The sequence below is a fragment of the Nylanderia fulva genome, unplaced genomic scaffold (genome assembly GCF_048542155.1).
Source record: "Nylanderia fulva isolate GAGA-0341 unplaced genomic scaffold, ASM4854215v1 Scaffold86, whole genome shotgun sequence".
Taxonomy (NCBI): Eukaryota; Metazoa; Arthropoda; class Insecta; order Hymenoptera; family Formicidae; genus Nylanderia; species Nylanderia fulva.
The window spans coordinates 112,556-121,375 of record NW_028190982.1 but is presented as its reverse complement, the minus strand read 5'-3'; the positions used below and the strand labels follow the sequence as shown (position 1 = coordinate 121,375).

At 27.8% G+C, this 8,820-nt stretch overlaps 1 protein-coding gene across 1 annotated transcript in view; it reads left to right on the top strand.

Moving 5' to 3' along the window:
- Positions 1 to 1,327: 1,327 nt before the first annotated feature.
- The window catches only part of DAAM (disheveled-associated activator of morphogenesis-like protein), a 63,950-nt gene continuing 56,457 nt past the window's right edge, over positions 1,328 to 8,820 (top strand). The window contains exon 1 of the mRNA XM_085489511.1: positions 1,328 to 1,754. The gene's annotated coding sequence lies outside the window, so the exon portion shown is untranslated. The remainder of the gene's footprint in view (positions 1,755 to 8,820) is intronic.

The following is an 8,820-nucleotide window of genomic DNA, read 5'->3' as shown; positions in this document are numbered from 1 at the left end:
CATGAGATGTTATCTGAAAATATAAGGAAAAGAAATTTAATTATTTAAATTAATGAATATTGTGCGGTAAATTCAAAAATATAATTAATAAATATAAAGGTATTGATTATTTATTTATAGATATAAATTTTGAAATTAAATGATTTATTCATAAATATAAGTTGAGTATAAATGAGATTATTAGTTAATAAATGATATATTTAGAGACATACATTCATAAATAGATAATAATTAGATAATAATAAATTATAATATATAATATATATAATAATAAATAATAACAAATTATATAATAAATAATCTAATTTATGAATTTATGTCAATTTTAAATAAATAATCTAATTTTTATATCTATAAAATAAAAACTTTCTACAAATACTTAATGTTGTCAAGCTGACTTCGAAATTGACAACTGACTTTGAAATAGTGTTGCGGGTTTTTTTAAGAATCTCTACAGTCATGATGCATAAGTAACTAGACGCGCGATCTAGCTATTTTTACCGCGGCTATCTTCAAGTGGGAAAGGACCCATGACTTTTGAATATATGTAGAGTGTCCCATAGGAAATTGCTGAAACTAATCAGCTGTCATTTTTTAATGCATGTAGTTATTGAAAAAACAAAAATTGTGTTAGAAAAAGGATAGTCTGCAGTTTTTAATGGATATAAATAAAATGTTTGTATATCAGTTTATAATAAAAAAAGTATTAATAATCATATAAAATCACATAAACTAATGATAAATATTTTCAACAATATCAGATTTAATAGCAGTTATTAAAAGGATCGTCAATGACATTAAAAATGACATATATTAGAAAAAGTTTTTACGAGTTTTCGTAAAATAACAGAATTTTATACAAATTCAAATGGTGCGCACTTTGAAAATATTCATCATTACTTTACATATGTAATTATTATTAATAGCACTTTTTTGATTACTTTTTTTCAATAAAATAAACTATACAAGTATACAAACATTTTATTTATATCCATTAAAAAAATATTGTAGACTTTCTTCTTTTCAACACAATTTTTGTTTTCTCAATAATTGCATGTATTCAGAAATGACAGCTGATTAGTTTTAGCAATTTCCTATAAGATCCTGTATACTTACAAACTGTTACAAACTCATACTTCGAAATTTTCGCGCTACAACACTCGACGTTGCATTTTGTTTGCATTTCGATATCTCGATATAAAAGAATCGATTCGGTACGAGGCTCCGGCTGGCTCCGTCGCGCCGTCGCGTCACCTTGACGACGGCAACGACGTCGACGTCGCTGTGACGTCGGCGCAGTGCGTCGTCGTGTAATAAAAGCCGCTGCACCGGGTCGACGGTCCCTCCAATGACAGCGGACCAGTATCCCGACTTTTCTCGGCTTTCGCGCTGCGTCGTCCCGCTTCGTTCCGACGCTGTCGCTGACGTCGACATATCGTTATCGCGACGATTCCCAGCCTATCGTTAGACCCAGCCCCTTCCGTACGATCGCATAAATTCTCGTAAAGCGGCGAGGACCGCCGCGTCGTAAATTTAAACGTTAAAAGTCGAAGCTTGAAGTCCGCTAAAACCTTCCGCTGTTCGTTCAGCTCGCTGACGGCGCGCGAAGCTGCCGAAAATGCGCGATGTTGAGCTTGTGACCACCATAGTGTGAGAAGCCACCGGGACATGTGCCTTCTTACTTCCTATTGATCGGCGCGTCCTGACCGACGCGTCCAGGAGATTTCGCACATTTCGCGTCTGTGGGAGACCCGGTAAGGTTCTATGATCCCTTCGTGATCCCAGACAGCCATTTAATTCGCGAATAGGATGCTGCTCTACTGAACATGTATAGAGTTTATAATTTGCATAATTAATTAAAAATGTCATTTAAGGTCTTTTAAAGCGCGTACTTTAAAACAGATAATTTTGTAACATTCAAATGTTATGAATAAATTAAAAATCACGTATAAAGTTATGTGTATACACAGTCGTAATGCGTTTTCTATTACACTAGTTACTAGTTCTATTACACTAGTTTACAGTCAAAATTATTTTAAATTTGACAAAGTGTTTCTTATTGATTTTTGAGTGTCAAAACGATGCCGCAAACTCTTAGCATTTAATTAGATTCCTAAAATAATTGAAGTTTAGTAAAAAATGACTTCTTTTGCGATATATTTAAGATTTTTTTTGTAAAAATGATTAATATTATCTGAAAAGTCTGATCAGATAGCATGAATGTATTGTTTATAAAATGCATTTTTTTGTTTTAATATCTTACTTTTTAATTATGTTATAGAAATTAAAGTTGAGAACTATTTCTCATATAAAGATGCTCTTTGAATAAAAAAAAAAAACTTTTTTGGAAAAATTTATTTTTTCCAAAACTGATTTTATTATTATTTGTCTTCCTTTAAATCATACAACTTTTGTTTGGAACATTTATTTCGAAAAGTTCAAGGTGGGCAATTGAAATAAAGCATTATATATAAATATACATTTAGTGGAATCTATCACGATAAGTTATATTGTATATGTGTATCGATAGCTTCAAACTAAAAAATATATTATAATTATGACTTTATTATCATAGGCGGAATATTTCCTTATTCAGCAAAACTGTATTTAAATTCTTTCTAACATGTCTAAAAATAATATATTGAAATAAAATAATGCATTTTATTCGTGACTTTTGATCAAAATTTCAAAATAATATTAACCATTTCAGCAAAAAGATTTAAATATTGCAAAAAACCATTTTTTGCATGTTAAATCTCAATTATTTCGGAAAGTTGATGTGAAAAATTGGCTTGAGCATCGTTTTCAGCATCCAAAAATTTGTAAGAAATACTTTGTTTCTGGTTCCAAACAATGAAAAAAATTGGAAATTAGTGTTATTAATAAAACATGTAATTATTTTAAAAATATTTAATAAATTGCAATTTTATATTTCTTCTGTGCTCAGTAAGGTAGTTACCTTGTCTTGCGAAATAAATTGTGTTATTGTTTATTCATAAAGACAAACGATACGTTTGTATCATCTAATCATAGAGTAGCGACAATTGATAATTTTTATTCTGATGTGTCTTATCTCTTATTATGTTAATAATTTATTTTTACCATTATTACAGTATAATATGATAAAGATAACAAAGTTGTGATAAGTTTCTTTTCCTTATATTATTTTAATATAAGGAATTATTTATAATTATATTTATTTTAATTATTTTTTATAATTCTTTTATTTTTATTAAGATATTTCTTGCTTTTTGGAATAATTTCTTTTTCAATATTTAGAAATATTCAGAAATTTTTATTAAAAGCAACAAAAATATTTCGAAAACATTACGATAATTGAAATATATTTTCTAATCAAATCCACGAGAGATAAGATAGAACTATCTCCCAAAATAAACTCTCTCATAAAATTCTATTATATTATTCAGCATGTGAAAAAAAACTTAGATTCTTCACTATTATTCTTTTATATAATTATCTATCATGCCACACCAGATTCTTCATTAGAATTTTCTTAGATTATAAATACAATTTCAATTATAATCTATTTATTTTTAAATAATCTAGATATACGGTATGCATAATTAATTCTATAATGTTAAGTCACTTTGTTAATCACTTTATCTCTATAATTTTAAATCACTTTGAATCAATATTTTTTGATTGACACCTCTATGTAAAAATAATTAGATCATATCAATGCATTTCATCATGTATGCGCTAAAATTGAAGGTGGCTGAAACTCAAGTTGTTAATAAAGTTAAATAATATAATAATCATCACACATGTGGTAGGCAACTGAAAAAGAATTTAAAAAACTGGGTATTTACAAGCATGAAAACTGCCGATTGTTTTGCATAAATGCAGTTTTAGTTAGTTTTCAAAATTAATTTTGCTCTGGAAAAGCGTCTTTTAGAATTAATTAACTTTTTAATTGACGTATCTGATTCGCATTTGATTTGGTTATAATAACATATAATTTTAATCATATGTCTTTGTTAAATAAACATTTAAAAAATTATATTACAGCATAATGTATCATAAAAAATAATATTCTTAATTAAATATACAGAATTATCATTATGGATATTTACAGCAATGCTATCAATAATAATAATTTATCAGAAAATAATTGATTTAGCAGAATGTAACTAATTTTATCTTTGAAAGCTGAATTTTTTAAGAAAAATTTTTTTCTGTTATTCGTCAGCATCCAATGTAGCTACACAAATCAATAGTTTATAGCAATCCAAATGATAAACAGCACATTGTGAGAAAGCTTGACATTTGATTTGAAATGTCAGTAACTACCTACACGAATTCTACATGTACTAGGCTTATATTATATTGCTTATTGCCATATCATATTGAAATTCAGCACTGGAAATTGAACAATTGTAATTCAATAAAGATGAAGATAATTTTTTTTTAAATATATCTAGATAAAAGATTAAAAATTACATCATCTAGATAATTTCCACAGATGTTATTTTTAAATCTGCTTATGTGAACACTGCTATAAAAAATATAAATTATAAAAGGAATATAAAAATGTATTCACATATTTTTATTTATATAAGTTTTATTTATATAAGTTTTATTTATATAAGTTTTATTTATATAAGTTTTATTTATATAAGTTTTTATCGCTTACTGCTTAAGTTATACTATTTAAGTATTTTTATGTGCTATGATTCTAAACCAAATTATCTGAACATTATTCGAGATAATTTAGTAAAGATAATATTTTTTTCATGTAAAATGCAGATATAGAAAATATATATTTTTATCATCTATATAAAGATAAGATAACGCCAAAGTTTTATCTAGATGATCATCTATATAATTTTATTTAGATAACAGTAAACATTGATTGAGCCAATATAAACTTTTTTATTAAGAAAACATTTCGTGTCTGCAACTTTAGCAAACATTAATGCATATTATATATTTGACACAACTGTTCTGCAAGGAACATGCAATGAAACAACACTTGCAGAAAAGAAATATATATACGCGGTGCGTTTATTATAATTTTTACCGCTCTTTATGATCGCGTTCGTGTAGTCGAACATGCTATCAAACGCATACCTAACTGTACTAACAATAAAACACATCGTGCCACACAGAAATAGCGTAACATGTTTAAGACTATATATAAGAAGGTTAACTCTCATCCTCCGTCGGTCACTTATAGTGCTATAACGCAGAATGCGCAGTCGCACAATCGACGGATTGAGAAGTGCTAAGCGAGATAGGCTATGTGGGCTATGTTTATTGACTGTCGTGCTATTTACAATGTACAAAATATCTGAGAAGATCCAGCCTCATACTTCTTTTAAAATAAAGGAAAGCGGTTTTTATTAGAAATCTCAAAAATTTGGATAAGTAAATCGATATGCTCAAAAGATGATATTTTCAACTTCAAATATTGATGAAATGGGTTATCCAAACTAAAAGTTTTAATTTTTTAATTTTTAATTCAGATCGTGACTTTCCAAAAAAAAATTGTCTCAATTTTTTTCTGAAAATATCTTCATTGATCTTGAAATAATATTGAAAATTAGTGTGATGAAAAAATATAAAACTAACTGCTCTTATATTGTTAGTATAACCGAGGACCAATGACGAGGACGTAACAGATATCTGATTTTATTTGTTTCTTGGGGTGTGTGTATGTATATATGTGTGCGTGCATTTTTGGATAAGTGATTGTTTGTTCAAACAAGGTGTTAAAACTGATTATTTTCTGGGATGCAAGCATCTACTTCTCTAATAGCACAACATATCCAACAAATACAACGTATCCAAAAAATATTTAGAGGATATTCGGAGGATATTTAGAGGACATTCAAACATTCTCAGGATGTTCTCTTAACATGTGGGATATGTATGCTATTAGGGTTTGCTCTGAAGGAATTGGTTTCTCGAAAAATTTTATTTAAGGATCAAATTGCTTTACTTATATTCTACGAATTATATTGTCCCTTGTAGTCGGACGTTCACAATACATTAAATCCTTTACCTCACAAATAATCCTCAAAGATGATGAGGTTGACTGGAATAACTGATCGGATTGTAAGTATTTGTTTATTCAATTGTTAGGAAACATAGAGTTTGTTCTTTATTGCTGCACTAGTGATCTAGTGCACACTGGTGCAATAAGTTAAAGTGAGATAAGTATATTTTGTTTCACTCTAATTTATTGCACTAGTATGCACTAGTTTATCAATGCAGCAATAAAGAACAAATCTATAGTCTTTGGGTTTGTTCTTTATTGCTGCACTGATGAACTAGTGCACACTGGTGTAATAAGTTAAAGTGAGATAAGTATATTTTGTTTCACTCTAACTTATTGCACTAGTGTGCACTAGTTCATCAGTGCACCAATAAAGAACAAACCCATAGTCTTTACACGACAATGTTACACGGGCACCTCTTGATGTAAAAACCCATTTTGCTGCGCATCCATTTTGTTGAAACTACAAATTGCAATCGTAGAAAAAGATTTTCTAATAAGACAGAAAGATCGAGAAAGATCTGTCTATTTCAAGGCTGAATATATATCATTGTATAGATTTTCTTCAAAGAAAATAGGACCTAAATAATCTAATTTCGATATTATAATTTTCAATAATGCTGTATTAAACGTTGATTTTCTAAACATGTCGATAGTTCAACCAATTCTCTCAACTAGTGAGATTTAACTTGTGATCAATAATGACAGTTTTAAAAGTATTGACAGATCTATTACTTTCAAATGTACATTCATCAGAAAATAAAGTTTTGAGATGAAAATCAGATGATTGATGTCTTATTTAATTGCAAAATGCAAGTTTCTGCCAATTTTTTTCAAAATACGCCAAATAATGTCGCGACTAAAAATTCTTTCTCGGAACCTTAATTCTGCTAATACAAGAATTTTTGTTGCTCTTTTACCTCTAATTGTACGACAAATCTACCTATCTCCGTTGCATGTTTAGGTTGAATGACACCTTCAGTTATTCTGATTCAGTTAGCTAAATGTGAAAAAAACATTTCGGGAATGAGGGGTCTAAGAATGTTCTCCCCACAATCTTTCAAGCGAATATTTCGATACTCACCCAAAATTAGCAGCATATCATATGCTTCTTCATCTGAATAAAACATAGTTATAGATAGATCTTTATAAAATCTTTACTAAGTTAATCGAAATTAGTAAATATAAATTAACCTGGATTAAATAAAAAAAAATTTTTTTTGAAAAATTTTTTTATGAAAAATTTTATGAGTAGACAAATAGAAGAATTGCTTTCATCAAAGTGTGCTTTAAGATAATATAACAATCTTGAAATTGATTGAATCACTTTGATGAGAAGAAACATATGTTAGTATTTATAGATATTCTAAATATATTTGGAGACACGATTTTACAGGAAACCGCATTTAAACTTTCCGTCTGTACCTTTTTTCTTCTTACACAAACTATTTTCGCTGCACCGATACAGCGATACATCCCAAGGCTACACTCATGTTTTATTACGCGTTCTGTATTATTTTGGGGACGCGCGTTATATTTTTTGTGTCGCCAACATAAAAATATATTACTTTACCATAAATATTCAGACATATTATTTACAAATAAATAAATATTATTTTGTTATTTTGAAGCAGAATAGTTGCAGAAAATGAGAACAACAAATTATTCACTTCAAAAAATTATTTCCACTTTCTATAAGAGTAGCAGGGTATTCTGATGAGCTGCGATTCATATCATCAGTCATGGAATTCTTGCTGGTAAGATAATGATGATTGACGGGAAACCTTGATTGACGAGCATTATTTAAGATCCAATGATACTATGATTATCCACGATAAGAATCCAAATATAGTTTTTCAAATGAGTCATCAATAGAAGCACGACCAGTTAATAATACTAGCAGTTAAAAAAAATTTATTATTTGAAACTAGACAAGGTATTTCTTATAGATTTTTGGATGCTGAAAACGATGCTATAATAAGTAAATTTTCATCAGCATGCCAGGTTTCCGTAATAATTGAGGTTTAATATGCAAAAATAACTTTTGCAATCTTTGAGATTTTTTTTTGTAAAAACGGTTAACGTTAAAGGAAATTCTGATCAGATTTTATGAATGTATTGTTTATCTCCTATAAAATACAGTATTTTATATTTTAATATCTTACTTTTTATAGTCATGTTAGGAAGCATTTAAATACAGAGTTTTGCTGAGATAACAAATATTTCACCTATGATGATGAAGTCATATAATTATATTCATAATGTGTAGTTTAAGGCTATCGATACACAAACACTGAAAAAATTTGTTAACTTGACTAAACCTTTCAACTAAATATTATTTTGTTAATTGAATATACAAATATTTAAATTAAATGTAACATATTAAATCTAACAAAACGTATATTTAACTTAAATACTACTATATGTTCAATTAACAAAATAGTAATTTAGTTGAAAGATTCAGTCAAGTTAACAATTTTTTTCAGTATATATAGTGTAACTTATTGTGATAGATTCCACTAAATGTATATATATATATATAATATATATATATATATATAAAAATTATTTTTCCCAAAATTGGTATTACCATTATTTGTCTCCCTTTAGATCATACAACTGGAATATTTTTTTGAAAATGTATTGTTTCGAAAAATTCAAGATGGGCATTTAAAATAAGACTCTATAATATATACATATATATTATATATATATATATACACAATGATAAATTATTAAATATTATTAGGCCCTGTGTAACAAACACAAAAAATTTTTTTCTAAGAATTAATAAAAATTTT